The following is a 17,133-nucleotide window of genomic DNA, read 5'->3' on the forward strand; positions in this document are numbered from 1 at the left end:
ACGCCACAAATAGAGGTAGTCGCGGTGGCTCTGGCGGGCGTGTTTTAGGCGGCCGTGGACGTGGCAATCGCAGACGCTGAGGACAAGCACCTCGTCGTGGTCGCGGAGGTCAACAACGCCAACAATTTGACCAGCAGCGCTTCAACTCCGGCAACATCATCAACACCAGCTCCACCGACGATCAGCCCCTATGTCAGGTTTGCTACAAGAAGGGTCACGATGCCTCTGTATGGTGGCAAAGGTTCGATGAAAATTATGTCCCGGATCCAAAACTTGTGGTCGCTGCACAGCACTCCTACACAATCGACACCAATTGGTACACGGACACTGGGGGACAGATCACATCACCGGGGAACTAGAGAAGCTTTCAGTTCAGTGATAAGTACCATGGCAATGATCAGATTCACACTGCGAATGGTGAAGGTATGGAAATTAAACATATTGGTCACTCCACCCCTGGTCGCAATTTGCATCTAAAAAATATTCTTCATGTTCCATCTGCCACCAAAAATTTAGTCTCTGTTCATCGGCTTGTAGATAATTCTGCTTTTTTAGAATTTCACCATGAATATTTTTTGGTTAAGGATCAGGCCATGAAGGACACCATCCTTGAGGGCAGATGTTACAAGGACCTTTATCCTCTCCCTTTGGCGTCAACATAGCAGGTCTTCAGTGTCGACAAACCATCTCTATCACGGTGGCATGATCGCTTGGGACATCCATCTCTTCCCATTGTCACAAGAGTAATTAGCAGTAATAGTTTGCCATGTCTTGCTGAGTCAAATAAAGAGTCTGTTTGTGATGCATGTCAACAGACCAAAAGCCATCAGCATCCGTACCCTAGGTCGTCTAGTGTTTCAAGTCATCCTTTAGAACTCATTTTTTTTTCCTGATGTTTGGGGTCCTGCACCTAGTTCCGTTGGAGGAAATAAATATTATGTCAGCTTCATTGATGATTATAGTAAATTCACTTGGGTCTGTCTTCTCAAGTTCAAATCTGATGTGTTTTAGAGATTTCATGAGTTCCAAAATCTTGTCGAGAGACTCTTTGACCGAAAAATTGTTTCTATGCAAATTGATTGGGGTGGAGAGTATCAAAAACTTCATTCCTTTTTTTGAAAAAGTCGGCATAACTCATTTTGTTTCCTGTCCACGAGCACATCAACAAAATGGAGCTGCCGAGAGAAAACATCAGCACATTGTTGAAGTCGCCTTGTCTCTCCTTGCCCGTGCTTTTATGCCCTTTAAATTTTGGGACGAAGCTTTCCTTGCTGCCACATATATCATAAATAGAATTTCTAGTAAAGTTATTTCCTTCACAACACCGCTTGAGTGTCTTTTTAAACATCAGCCCGACTATTCCATCCTTAGAGTTTTCGGGTGTGCTTGCTGGCCCAAACTTCAATTTCGTTCTAAACAGTGCGTGTTTCTGGGTACAACAATATGCATAAGGGGTTCAAATATGTTTCGTCAGGGCGTGTTTGTATATCCCGAGACGTCACTTTTGATGAGTCTATTTTTTCCTTCTCCACTTTACACTCTAATGCTCGTGCTCGTCTTTGCTCCGATATTCCCTTCTTCCTCCTAACCTTCTTAATCCTGTTTATGATCAAGGGGGAGAATTTATGGGTGATCATATGTTTAATTATAATCCTTCTACCCTGTTTTTTGTTGAAGAAAATAGAACAAATGATACAGGAGTAGATGGAGGGAACGGAGGCACTATTGAAGAAAAATACATCAACAAATAATATAGGAGTAGATGGAGGGAATGGAGGCACCGTAGCAATTTTGCCTAGCACAGTACAGGTAGCACCGGGCGCTGCAGGGGACTGCTCGGGTTGAGGTGTCCTTAGAATCACCTGCTGGCCAATCAGAACTCCATCCAGCCAATAATGCTACTCCAAGATCATCCGAGGCACCAGAAGCTATGATCAGACCAAGGACACGGTTGCAGGGTGGAATTCGAAAGCCAAACAGTACACCAATGGTACTATTAGGTATGGATGTCTCACAGCTTCTGGTGAACCTCAAAATTTAGATGAAGCTCTAGAGAACAGAAATTGGAAAGAAGCAATGGATGCTGAGTATATGGCATTGATGAAGAATAAAACATGGCATCTAGTTCCTCCACAAAAGGGAAGAAACATTATAGATTGTAAATGGGTGTATAAAATTAAAAGAAAATCATATGGTAGTCTTGAGTCTTGACAGGTATAAGGCTCGCTTACTTGCAAAAGGCTTCAAGCAGAGATATGGTATTGATTATGAAGATACCTTCAGTCCAGTCATTAAATCAACTACAATCAGAGTTATTCTATCTATTGCTATCTCTAGAGGGGTGGAGCTTACGTCAACTTGATGTACAAAATGCTTCTCTTCATGGTGTTTTAGAGGAAGAAGTGTATATGAGGCAACCTCCAGGATATGAAGACCCCTCAGTACCAAACTACCTGTGCAAACTAGATAAGGCCCTGTATGGGCTTAAACAAGCACCCAGAGCATGGTACTCAAGACTCAGTGCAAAGTTACAAGCACTAGATTTCAAATCATCAAAGGCAGACACATCATTATTCTTCTACAGTAAGGGAGATGTTACGTTGCCAGCTCTACTCCAAATGTGATAGCAGCACTGCTACAGGATCTCAATCAAGAATTTGCTCTAAAGGATCTCGGAGATCTTCATTACTTTCTGGGTATAGAGGTGAGCAAGTTACATAATGGTATTATACTGTCTCAGGAAAACTGTGCATCGGACATTCATAGACGGGTTTGTATGAGCAACTGCAAACCTGTTAGTACACCTTGTCTACGTCAGAGAAATTATCCTTGCATGAAGGTTCATTACTTGGTCCTAGTGACGCAACTCAGTATAGCTAGGAGTGTTGTTGGTGCCTTGTAGTATTTAACTCTGACTAGACCAGATATTTCTTTCTCAGTTAATAAGGTTTGCCAGTATTTGCACACTCCAACCACAGTACATTGGGTAGCAGTTAAAAGGATTCTTAGATATATAAAATACACGACCAAGGCTGGACTTCAAATTAACAAATCTTCTTCCTTGCTCGTTAGTGCCTTTTCTAATGCAAATTGGGCAGGGTGCTTGGATAATCGATGTTCCACTAGAGGTTTCGCTGTTTTCTTAGGTCCCAACCTTGTTTCTTGGAGTGCTCGAAAACAAGCTACAGTGTCGAGATCAAGTACTGAGGCTGAATATAAAGCACTTGCAGATGCTACAGCAGAAATCATGTGGATTCAAACTCTATTGCAGGAGATTGGAGTTCATGCTCCTAGAATAGCCAAGATTTGGTGTGATAACATAGGATCTAAATATCTTTCTACTAATCCGGTTTTTCATGCTCGTACTAAACATATTGAAGTTGATTATCATTTTGTTCGAGAATGGGTCACTAGAAAACTTCTTGATATAGAACATATATCCACTAAAGATCAAGTTGCAGATGGCTTCACAAAACCTCTAGGTGTGCGGCAGCCGGAAATCTTCAAGAACAATCTAAACATGAAATTAAATTAGATTGAGGGGGAGTGTTAGATAAACAGGTATGCATGTATGCTGTATGTGTCTTCCTAATCTGTAACAACCAAGGATATCTTAGCCCAGGAGAATAGGTAGTCCCTAAGAATAGGTAGTCCCTGCTAAATAGGTAGACCTGGTAGTTTGTGAGTTGTTATGATCCAAATCTCCTAGACTAGCACCTGGTTGTTGTACTCTATGTAAAGACCACGCACAGGGCTATTCTGGGCATAGAAGCTAACATGAAGCCGTCGTACTCTCGATATTCAGAGATGACGTTCCTCCCATGCTCTTGCGCCTCTGGTTTTTCACAACTTTTACTTAAGAAATCTTGTTTGTGGAGTCCTCTCTTCTTTTTACAGGAGCCAGTTGTAATTCTAGCCGCACCCTACAATTGGTTATAGAGGCACAGCTGACTTATTGCACCCTATAAAATCGAATTTTAAGGGCAGTTGATAACGCTGACCCTCTATTGTAATGACAATAGGTGTTACCAACCACCCCTAGTAATGGTTCGTCTCTAATAGTACTGTGCAAGTAAGTTCATAATTGTTTCAGAAGAAGTCGGACTAAGAATTGTTTCAAAAGAAGTCGGACTAAGACAAACTTTATATCAATATTAGAGGTCGAAGAGATAAAAAACTTCATAGTCGATAACTTCTTTTATTTAAGATTATTTAGGGGTTTTGAAAGTGCATCTAGCCCTTAAGTGGGTTTTGGATGATTGAATGACAACGTGATTAAAGGACTAACCTGTTTGCTAGGTGTGAACAGGTAATAGGTTATCTCACAGGTACTTAATGAAAGCCAAAGTGATGTATTGTTGTATAAACAATCTAGTTCAAGCACAAGACAACAATGCAAATGGAATTCATGTGAAGGCTTATTTCTTGTGGGATTTCCATGTACTATGTGAAAGCAAGCTCATGATTATTAGTTAATGAGACATGAGGGATTGCATATGGAATGGTCTCATATTTGAAGCTTGCTAAATTAAAATGAAAAAGATAACAATACATATGAATGGATGATTCAACACAAGATGTGACTTGATGGCTTGAGATGGTGAAGATAGCAAGGAAAGGCTTCGAGGTACTAAGCAAGGGTGAAGGGCAAGCGACTGGCTTGGCGGCCGAAGAACCTAGCTAGGGTGAAGAAGAAAGTACTTGCATTTAGTTGAGGTACTAATCAAGCTAAGATGGTCATATTGATGTGAAGGATCAAATCTATAATGAAGTATTTGATGGAAGTGACTTGATACATTTGGGATTATTCAAACTTGATGAATGGAATCAAGTCACATGCTCAAGATGGCTATGCTCAAGTGAAAAGATCAACATCAACATGTTAGCACCCTTACTTGATGAAGATTGGAAGGGACGGCATCAATTCAAATGAACAACTCAAGTGGTACAAATTCATATTTCCGTTTATCTTGAGTTTAATAGGTATGCCGTACTATTAAGAGGGATGCATCATGTTGATAGATAATGTTTCATAAGTGCTCAAGCCAACCCATGTGAGTTTTGAGTATTTGAGTGACAAAAGTGCTAACTGATTTCTTGCTGGTCTGGCAATACCGGACGTGTCCGGTATGCATACCGGACGTGTCCGGTATTTGTCCAGCAGCTGTAAACCTAGTTGTTCTCGGGTTGGTTCGTCGGGAGTTCCGACATAGGTCGGGAGTTCCGATGGTCGGGAGTCCCGGCATGGGTCGGGAGTTCTGACATGTCGCACTTCAACTGACTTGGAGGATTCACTGTCCTGGTCATACCGGACGTGTCCGGTATGGATGACCAGAGGCCAACGGCTAGTTTTCAAAAGTCGTGAGGGTCGGGAGTTCTGACGTGAGTCAGGAGTTCCGACGGTCGGGAGTTCCGACATGCGTCGGGAATTCCCGACACCTCACTAACCTTAACTTAGTTACATGTTTTTCAAATATGCTGAGGGTCGGGAGTTCCGACGTGAGTCGGGAGTTCCGACGGTCGGGAGTCCCAGCATTCACCGGGAGTTCCAACGCCTCACAACTTCACTGTAACTTAGTTACCATTGGCGCAGTGTGAGTCATACCGACCGTGTCCGGTATGCTTACCGGACGTGTCCAGTATTGCAACGGCTATAAAACGACTAGTTTTTCAAGGGGGCTATAAATACCCCCAAGCCTCCACCTTTGGAGGCTGCTGATTCTGCTGAGATAGACACACGTTTTTGAGCCTTGCCAACTCTCCTAAACCCTCTCTTAGTGAGTGTGTGATCCAAATTGCAAAATCAATTTGTGGGATGAGAAAGAATTTGAAAAAGAGAGCAAGCCACCACTTGAGCACTTGTGCATATTGTCAATCTCGTGATTCGCATTTGTTACTCTTGGACTCTTCGGTCCTAGACGGTTAGGCGTCGCTGGAGAGCACCCGAGAGATTGTGGTGTGCCTCGGAAAGTTTGTAACGGTCGATTCCGCCGCCTCGGAATCATTTAGTGGAAGGAGGAAAAGGAGTTGGAAAAGACTCTGGCTAGAGTGACCTTCGTGGTACCCTCTAGGGCTGACCTTCGCTGGGTCGCCCATAGCCCCCTCAACAGAGAGTAGGACTCGAACGAGTCCAAACTTCGGTAAAACAAATATCGTGTCTTAATTCGCATTTCATTTGATATTTATGTTGCTCTAGCTATTCTGTAGGTTCTCTATGTATATTGTCATCTCCATTAAGTGCCTGTAGTTTGGTTTGAAGATAGAAATTGAAAGGAGCAAGTTCGGTGCCGATCTGCAGAAATCGTGTATACCGGACACGTCCGGTATTCATACCGTACACGTCCGGTATTTCCTGCCCGCACTGAAAATATTTATTCTCTGTTCTGACTTGGTGTTGCAGGGTTGTAGCTTCTAGATATATTCTTTATACCTTGTTTACTCTGTGGTTAACTTGTGAGGGGTGGTAGTACTCTTAATTTGGAGTTTCCATTTTTGGAAACTCACTTTTCTAATTGTTTCCGCATTTAAAGGTGTTAATTTTCAGAAACGCCTATTCACCCCCCTCTAGGCGGCATCCTAGGTCCTTTCAATTGGTATCAGAGCAAGGTTCTCACCTAAAGCTTCACCGCCATGAGAAAAGGATGTCGACGCCTATCAAGTTGGAGCCGGTGCTTCTCCAAAATGATGGTTCAAACTTTCTACCTTGGTCAATTCATGTACTCAATGCTTTTAGACATATTAGTCCTATTGTTGAGCATATTGTGTTTGCAAGTATACCTCTTCCTATAGTTGATTGGAGCAACTATAAGAATTTATCAAAAGAGGAAGAGATATGTGTGCAACTCAATGCTCAAGCTATTAATATCATTTTGAGTACATTGAGTGCAGAGGTTCAAGATGAGGCAATATTCAATGGACAACCACCTCCAGAGAGTGCTCATCTCATTTGGACCAAACTCGTTGAGTTATATGGAGAATCCAAATGTGATGATGCACTTGAGGTTGAGTCAATGGAAAGTATGTCCATTGTGTCTTCATGCAGCAAAGAAGCCTCACAAGACCTCAAGAGCACCGAGCCGGAGTAAGAAGTGCAAGCAGCACATGACGTGCTGTCTGCCTGCACATACCGGACGTGTCCGGTATTCCTACCGGATGTGTCTGGTATGGCCGAGGCAGCAGACCAGCAAGCAGCTAGTTTGCAACGATGCTCAAGCCCTGGTGGCAACTAAGTGATGAGTCAATCTCAGTATCTCATGATACTCATCACTTGTGTCTCATGGCCAAGAAAAGCAAGAAGAAGAGTAACAAGAAAGATCAAGAAAAGGAGAAGGCTCAAGTGGATGATCAAGATAAGAGTGATATTGAAGTTGAAGACAACTACAACCTTGATCATCTCAACCATAAAGACAAGTTCATCATCATGAAGATAGTTGAAAAGAATGATGAGCTTGAAGAAGAGATTGAGAAGCAAGAGCAATCGCTTCAAAATCAAGAAAAGTTTCTCATCTCCAAATTGCAAGAGCTAAAGGCAATAAATGAAGAGGTATAAAAAATTGTCAATTGAGCATGCTTTAGTTACTAACTCCTCTTCTAGTGTTTCACAACTAGAGAAGGAAAACTTCGAGCTCAAGGCAAGGCTAGATGAACTATCAAGCAAGTATAATGAGCTACAAGCAAATTATGTTCATCTAAAGTGCTCTCATGAGGAAGTAGTAGAATCAAGCATCATGCTTGAGGTGGCTCATGAGGTTGTGATTCACGTCGGTAAAATTCTCTCAACCTCTCACACATCCGCTCACTAGTACACCATCTCAATTAAATATTTCTTGTACTAATGAATGTGCTCCTCAAGCAAGCCAATCTTCGATTGAGATAAATCTTATAGAAAACATAGAGCTCAAAGAAGAAGTGCAAAGATTAAAGAAAGATGTGATTCGGTTGAAGGGTAAGGAGAAAGCACAACCTTCTCAAGATAACCGTGATAACATGGTGAAGAAGCTTGAGAAGGGTTCAAACCTTGCTTCCTCCAAAGCCCAACAAAAGAATCACATCTCAAGCAAGGCCAACACAACTAAGAGCAAGAAACATGGAAAAAGGATGTGCTATGGTTGTGGATTATATGGACATGAGTGGGCTATGTGTCCACACAAGAGTTGGGCCGACAAGGTTGAAGCCGCCAATCAAAAGGCTTCTACCAAGGAGGCCAAGCAAGTGAAGAGTCATGGACAAAGTGCTTGTCTCATGAGCAAGAAATTGGGGCATCTTACCAAGAAATGCCCAATGTACAAAGAAGCAAGAAAAGAAGCCCAAGTTGCAACTAGAAGATGCTATGGGTGCAATGAGATGGGCCACAAGGTTGATAGATGTCCATACAAGCAAAACAAGCATAGAGCAAACAAAGGCCGCATATGCTATGCTTGTAAAAGAAAGGGGCATCTAAGTTATGAATGCCCAAATGGTAACATCCCTAAGCTGAACACATTTGTTTATGATAATATGCTTAGGAAGACCACAAATGGAATTAGCACTAGCAAGGTGATGTGTTCATCACAAACTAGTACTAAGGCCATTTGGGTGCCTAAGCACTTGTTGACTAACCCAAAAGGACCCAACAAGAGTTGGGTACCAAAATGTGCTTAGGTTGATAATGTAGGTACTTGGTGGTGAGATGAAAACTTTGGGGTGGTTGAGCAAGCAATTTGATAATATTCACTCAATCTATCAACCAATTCTTATCATAATCCCTTATATGGCTGACCCGAAGATAATTCAATAAATATAACATCTATTTCATCCTCATCATTGGTAACAAGTACCTAAACTTTATATCATAGCCACTTTGTTCGGTTTGTGTACAAAAGGTCACAAATAGACATATTTGTGAAATATTGAAAGTGGTTAATAAGTTTTACTTGATGTTTATCATATTTGCCATATGATGCTTTTATTAGCTCTCTAGTAGAGTAATTTATTTGTTGAGATGCAAGTATACAATAAATAAATATTACAGTTAAAACGAAGAATCACAAGCAGCAAATTAATTGGTTCTGTCTTGCACCTATCGGACGTGACCGGTATTACTATCGGACGTGTCCGGTATGGCCAGGGACAGAAAGTCAGTGTTTCTGTTCTGTGTATTCTGGACGTGTCCGGTATACTACCGGACATGTCCGGTATTGCATGGACCAGAACACTAATTGTGTTGCAACTGAGTATTCGATCCATACATTTTTCATATATCCCTAACTTACTCAGAAGCTTGTGTTTTATCAAATCTAAGTGGATTGTGAGCATCTCTTAAACTCACTTTTAAATATGGCAATTTTTTTAGTTTATGGTCAAAATAGAAAATTGACTCCCAAATTCTTAAAAGAATAAAAGTGCTTGTTGAAAGTCATTCAAAATACTTGAAGCACTTATTTAGGGGGGGCTAAATTTCTATTTTGCACTATTGTGGACTAACAAATTTATCTAGCACTCTTTGTAGTCCTTTGGATGAAAAATTGAATTTGTATCAAGCATGATTACTTGGCAATCAAGGTCAACATAAAGATTATCATGCCATGTGTCTTCTTAGTGGTATTCTTGTGGGCTCAAGGCAAAGGTATGTTTTTACATACATGCATTGTAAGTGCATCTAAGGCCCTTTACATGTTAGAATGTGCATTTGTGTGACATAGGAGAGATGTTTTTCAAAACCCATAACTAGCATGTGAAGGTGGTGTGAATTTGAAAAACTATTTGAATCTTGGTCTTTGCGACCTAGCCCTGTCATGTGGTGATTATAGCTCTCCTTGATTGTTTGATCGGCTAATCACACATGACATGGCTCTCTTAAGTCCACAATCTACGTTGTCTCACTTTATCTCTCTCAAGCAAGCAAATTATTGATTATGCCATATATTTGGAAAAGAGAAAATAAATTGATGGCATTCGATAAGAAAAGTGATAGTACTCAGTTTGGATCAAGATCATACACCTTTTTTGGACTGAGCAACAACAGAGAAAGGGATTGGAAGAGTGAGAACACATTTTAGAATTATTTGGGCCAGCCCGTGTATACCGGACGTGTCCGGTATTCTACCGGACGTGTCCGGTATGAGCGGGACTATAAAAATAGAGCATACCCCTTCGGCCCAAACAGACTTGCCTCCTCCAAATCAACCAGCCGATGCCCTTCTTCCCACCTAGGGCGACCAAGGATTTCACCAAGGAAAAGAGAGAGAGGGAGATTGCATTGGAGAAGGCTTGGATCAAGGATTGAAGGCCCGTGGATTTGGATTTCACATCGCTCTCTCTTCTCTCCTCTCAAGGTACCCTAATCACGGACCTCGTCCGATCTATTTGGTCAATACATGATTTGAAAATTCCTTCAGTAAATATGCTGCATTAGTGATATAGAAGCAATGCCCAAAGTTTGGAATTGATCGGTGGTGGTTTGAATCGAGGAACCCCGGTTAGGGTTGCTGGTCGCCCATACCGGACGTGTTCGGTATGCTACCGGACGTGTCCGGTATGGCCTAGCAAAGTAGACTCCCTGCTGATCTTTGATTCAATGCTATCCTAGAATTGTTTATTAGGCACAGTTTCTTCTGTATCTATGTTTTGCAAACCTTGTGACAATGGTGTGTCGAGGTGATTGTAAAACCTTGGATAAAAGAATCTATGTCTAATTACAATTCAAGAATAAGCTATGGGCATGTATCTAAAATTATTTGGAAATCTTTTGGATACAGGACAGCAGCCATGAGTGGACGACAGGAGCCGAGGTCCAAGCACAGGCACGATCCAGCACTTGAAAAGTATAAGAAGGCGAGACAGGAGATGCATCCTGGATTCCAGCCGAAGCAGCAGGAGGCCTACTAGAGCTGCCTCTAGTGCAGCACCTCAGTATGCAGAGGGGTCCAGGAGCTCTTCTTCTAACACAGACACTGATGAGTTCAGAGTGGAGTCTAGAGATGAAAGAAAGAGGAAGAGCACTGATAGAGGATCAGATGGTGACAGCTCAGATGAGGAGCAGGAGATTGAGGAGGAGGAGTCAGTTCCTCTAGTTCAGCACCAGCCTGGTCAGGGGATGCATTATGGTCTCCTTGAGACACGTCTGCCCAATGTACCCTCCTATGTTTCCAGGGTTGATTACAGAGGAAAGGGTATGACCAGGAGAGCTAGAGATGAGTGAAGGGTTGATTCGAGAGGCTTATCTAAGGTTCAGTACGATCACCGCTTCCAGATAGCCTTTCACCTGGATTTCTACTTTAGTGTGATTCTCACCAGGAACCTTGTGATTGCCAGGTCTCAATGGATTGACTGGCAGTACGTTACAGAATTGCAGAAGGCCTCAGTTGATCATGCCTATTGCCTATTTGCCAGTGCACTGGGGTTTATGAGATCATGGAGTTCCAGCATGACTAGAACATAGAGGTAGTAGCTCAGTTCTATGCTACTCTATTTGTTGAGGAGGATGAGCGGCGGATGCACTAGATGCTTGAGGGCCAGTGGTACAGTGTTGACTATGATATTTTTGCCGCCCATCTTGGCTTCTCAGAGGATGATCTCTAGAGGGACAGGATCCACACCGAGCAGGTGTTACCCCCTGAGCAGCTCGCATACATGTATCCTCCTGGTGGTGAGAGAGGAGCTATGGGGAAGGTTCTAGGTCTTCACCCTACCTACATATACCTGGACAGGATGTTCAGGAAGACTATTGACTGCAAGGGTGGAGACAAGGGCAACATTGCAGATTATTCTAGGAACCTACTCCATAGGATGGCACCTGATGCTCGGCCTTTCAGCGTGTTTGACTTTATTTGGTCCGAGATCAGGAGCGTTGGAGAGAGGCCCCTCAAGGGCTGTGGTTTTGCTCCTTATATCATGCATATGATTGAGCAGGTGACAGGGCATACATTCGAGTATGATAAGATTCACAAGGCCCTGAAGATTATTGCAGATCTGCCTGAGACAGGGTTACCTCCAGCAGGACCAAGGAGGAGCAGCCGCAGCACCAGAGGCAGATGCACCTGGGAGTGGTGCACCAGCAGGAGCTTCACCTTCACCACGTGCTCCTTCACTGTTCTACTTCACTGCCATGGCAGTCCTCCTTCGCCTATCCATAGGCTTTTTAGCTCCATATTTGGGATGTGCCTGTGACATCCAGACTAGGCAGTAGAAGGAGAGGGAGGCTAGGAGGAAGGACACTCGGACTTTGAAGCAAATTGCTTCTAATCTTGAGCTTGATCCTCCTAGGTCTCCTCTATCAGATGAGGCAGCTAGTGAGCCTGAGACTAAGGAGCAGCAGCAGGCTAGATATGATAGAGAGTATGTTGAGTTCATACAGCGACAATAGCAGCAGCAGGCACCTGAGCACCCTGACACTCTACGACTTCAGGCTCGTATGCCTACTCACTCTCAGCCACATCCCAGCACTGCCGACGACTATGCTACAGATTGGTGGAGTGACTTGACAGGTGGTGGCGGCGGCTACTATGGCTCTGGTGGCTTCGACCCATCTGGTGCCGGTGGTTCTCGTCCGGCTGGTGTTACCCGCTCTGATGACGAAGATGCTGGGAGAGATGATGATGATGATGAGTGATGCCAGAGATTAGTGACAGCTTGTAGCCCCTTTGTCCTTAGTATGTCATTATTGGACCTTTGTGGTGATAGATGACAAAGGGGGAGAGAGACTGATTAAAGCTTCAGGATAGTTTCATTTGCTTATCTTTGTACCGGAAGATATGTACTGCAGGCTGTAGTTTGTTTTTGAGCTTCATTGTTTATATCTTGTGAGAGATGAGACTTATGCTTTATCTATGTATCTCTTGAGACATGATCTTTATCTATATATCAGTGGTTTCTAGACTTGAGAAAATTTGTAATGAGTGCTATGTGTGAATTACATGTGTCATATTTATTTTCATAAGGACTATGCATGCTAGAATGAAAATATTTGATGTGATGCCTTTATATTTATTCTTGTATGATATATCTTGTCATATGCATCATGTTTTCTCTTTGTCACACACACATGCACCCCACGGATGCAATGATTTAGGGGGAGTCTCCTATTTGTTTTAGTATGTGCAATTGACATTTGAGGTCAGTTTGTGAATTCTAATCATAAGCACATATTAAGGGGGAGCCTCTCATAAATCATTGAACCCAAAAGTTTAAATGTTTATATTATTTTATAAGCTTTAATCAAGTTGTCATCAATCACCAAAAAGGGGGAGATTGAAAGTGCATCTAGCCCTTTAGTGGGTTTTGGATGATTAAATGACAACGTGATTAAAGGACTAACCCATTTGCTAAGTGTGAACAGGTAATAGGTTATCTCACAGGTACTTAATAAAAGCCAAAGTGATGTGTTGTTGTATAAACAATCTAGTTCAAGCACAAGACAACAATGCAAATGGAATTCATGTGAAGGCTTATTTCTTGTGGGATTTCCATGTACTATGTGAAAGCAAGCTCATGATTATTAGTTAATGAGACATGAGGGATTGCATATGGAATGGTCTCATATTTAAAGCTTGCTAAATTAAAATGAAAAATATAACAATACATATGAATGGATGATTGAACACAAGATGTGACTTGATGGCTTGAGATGGTGAAGATAGCAAGGAAAGGCTTCGAAGGTACTAAGCAAGGGTGAAGGGCAAGCGACGGCTTGGCGGCCGAAGAACCTAGCTAGGGTGAAGAAGAAAGTACTTGCATTTAGTTGAGGTACTAATCAAGCTAAGATGGTCATATTGATGTGAAGGATCAAATCTATAATGAAGTATTTGATGGAAGTGACTTGATACATTTGGGATTATTCAAACTTGATGAATGGAATCAAGTCACATGCTCAAGATGGCTATGCTCAAGTGAAAAGATCAACATCAACATGTTAGCACCCTTACTTGATGAAGATTGGAAGGGACGGCATCAATTCAAATGAACAACTCAAGTGGTACAAATTCATATTTCCATTTATCTTGAGTTTAATAGGTATGCCGTACTATTAAGAGCGATGCATCATGTTGATAGATAATGTTTCATAAGTGATCAAGCCAACCCATGTGAGTTTTGAGTATTTGAGCGACAAAAGTGCTAACTAATTTCTTACTGGTCTGGCAATACCGGACGTGTCTGGTATGCATACCGGACGTGTCCGGTATTTGTCCAGCAGCTGTAAACCTGTTGTTCTCGGGTTGGTTCATCGGGAGTTTCGACATAGGTCAGGAGTTCCGATGGTCGGGAGTCCCGGCATGGGTCGGGAGTTCCGACGTGTCGCACTTCAACTGACTTGGAGGATTCACTGTCCTGGTCATACCGGACGTGTTCGGTATTCATACCGGACATGTCCGGTATGGATGACCAGAGGCCAACGACTAGTTTTCAAAAGTCGTGAGGGTCGGGAGTTCCGACGTGAGTCGGGAGTTCCGACGGTCGGGAGTTCCGACATGCGTCGGGAATTCCCGACACCTCACTAACCTTAACTTAGTTACATGTTTTTCAAATATGCTGAGGGCCGGGAGTTCCGACGTGAGTCGGGAGTTCCGACGGTCGGGAGTCCCGGCATTCACCGGGAGTTCCGACGCCTCACAACTTCACTGTAACTTAGTTACCGTTGGCGCAGTGTGAGTCATACCGGACGTGTCCGGTATTGCAACGGCTATAAAACGGCTAGTTTTTCAATGGGGCTATAAATACCCCCAAGCCTCCACCTTTGGAGGCTGCTGATTCTGCTGAGATAGACACACGTTTTTGAGCCTTGCCAACTCTCCTAAACCCTCTCTTAGTGAGTGTGTGATCCAAATTGCAAAATCAATTTGTGGGTTGAGAAAGAATTTGAAAAAGAGAGCAAGCCACCACTTGAGTACTTGTGCATATTGTCAATCTCATGATTCGCATTTGTTACTCTTGGACTCTTCGGTCCTAGACGGTTAGGCGTCGCCAGAGAGCACCCGAGAGATTGTGGTGTGCCTCAGAAAGTTTGTAACGGTCGATTCCGCCGCCTCGGAATCATTTAGTAGAAGGAGGAAAAGGAGTTGGAAAAGACTCCGGCTAGAGTGACCTTCGTGGTACCCTCTAGGGCTGACCTTCGCTGGGTCGCCCGCAGCCCCCTCAACAGAGAGTAGGACTCGAACGAGTCCGAACTTCGATAAAACAAATATCGTGTCTTAATTCGCATTTCATTTGATATTTATGTTGCTCTAGCTATTCTGCAGGTTCTCTGTGTATATTGTCATCTCCATTAAGTGCCTGCAGTTTGGTTTGAATATAGAAATCGAAAGGAGCAAGTTCGGTGCCGATCTGCAGAAATCGTGTATACCGGACACGTCCGGTATTCATACCGGATACGTCCGGTATTTCCTGCCCGCACTGAAAATATTTATTCTCTGTTCTGACTTGGTGTTGCAGGGTTGTAGCTTCTAGATATATTCTTTATACCTTGTTTACTCTGTGGTTAACTTATGAGGGGTGGTAGTACTCTTAATTTGGAGTTTCCATTTTTGGAAACTCACTTTTCTAATTGTTTCCGCATTTAAAGGTGTTAATTTTCAGAAACGCCTATTCACCCCCCTCTAGGCGGCATCCTAGGTCCTTTCAGGTTGCAATATACAGTATGTTTTAAATTCACATATCCTTAATTTTTTTTCAAATGACTTTAAATGAAGACATATTATATACCAAAGTTATAGCGTTCAACAAGATCTAAAAATTTGTAGTGTTAATTGTTTTAATAGGATCATTTAGATCCCTGACTATTTAATAAAAGAAATAGCATGTGATTCCGGGTTACAACTGACTTTGTAGTGTGGTGGTCTGTGAGATTTTTCCTACTTTTTTAGTTGCTTCATGAAGCCACTTGGTGCGACATGGAGAGATGAAACGAATTACTTGCATCATCTTCCATTTACATGTCAAACTAATATGAAATCTCAGGTCTCAAATATACTCCATCAATTCCAAATTATAAGCCATTCTGACTTTTTTGGAGAGTCAAAGCATTTCAAGTTTGACCAAAATTGTAGAGAAAATTACAAAAAATTATGACATAAAAAAGATATACTATGAAAATATAGTTAATGAACAATATAATGATACTTATTTGGTAGTATAAATATTATTATTTTATAATATAAATTTGATTAAATTGAGATGCTTTGACTCTCCAAGAAAGTTGGAATGACATAATTTGGGATGGAGGGAGTAGTTGCTAATACTATGTCATTCTTGAATCCCTACATCACCTTTTGATGCAATTCCACTTCCCATCAACCTTTGTTAAATGCTTATTATGTTTCTAAAGTATTTATCAAATCGTGTGGAAACGTATAGGGAATTTTTTCTTGAACACACAAGAGTGTTGCGTATCTTTATATACATTAAAAAGATGAAAAATGTATAAAAAAAGCCCCTAAAAACAGAACCAGACGCTCAAAGTTCCCACTCTTTCTCAAACACACACTTCAGAAACAAATAAGGGAAGACACACCGAAAAACTTGGGAGAGACCACCAACAATGGAAAAACTTGTTTTCTTATTATTTTTAGAGTAAAATATATTTTCAACCTCCACCTTACAAGATAGTCTGATTTTTAACTTTGAACTATGAAACCAGGTAACAACCATCCTCCAACTGCCAAACTGGACAAATTTGGTCCCCTAACTGGCTTCGAAACTACTTTTTATTTTCTAATAAGAATAAAAATCTGATTTAATCTCTAAGAATTTATAATTAGTTTATTTTAAATCATAAAAATGAAACTAGTTCTAGTTTTCTTCTAAAAATGTCATCTATCTTACGGTGCTATATTTATAGTTATTCGGACCTTACTTGTTTTAAATAAACAATGGACACAAGCAATAAATCCATAGGAATAGAAATAAACCAATTCCAAATACTTATATACATATAGGTCATAAACAAGTAGAGAACATTTTTAGAAAAATTGATACTAGTTTCATATTTTTCTGATTTAAAATAAATTATTTATACGACTTCTATATAGTAAATTAGATTTTTATTAGTTTTATAAGATAGAAAAGAACCTCTAAAACCAGTACGAGGATCAAAATTGACCAATTTTAGAGTTATCCGGTTTTATAGTTTAAAAAATTGGAAATTAGATTACGGCGCAAGTT

This window comes from Miscanthus floridulus, chromosome 11 (assembly GCF_019320115.1).
Source record: "Miscanthus floridulus cultivar M001 chromosome 11, ASM1932011v1, whole genome shotgun sequence".
In the NCBI taxonomy this organism is placed as follows: Eukaryota; Viridiplantae; Streptophyta; class Magnoliopsida; order Poales; family Poaceae; genus Miscanthus; species Miscanthus floridulus.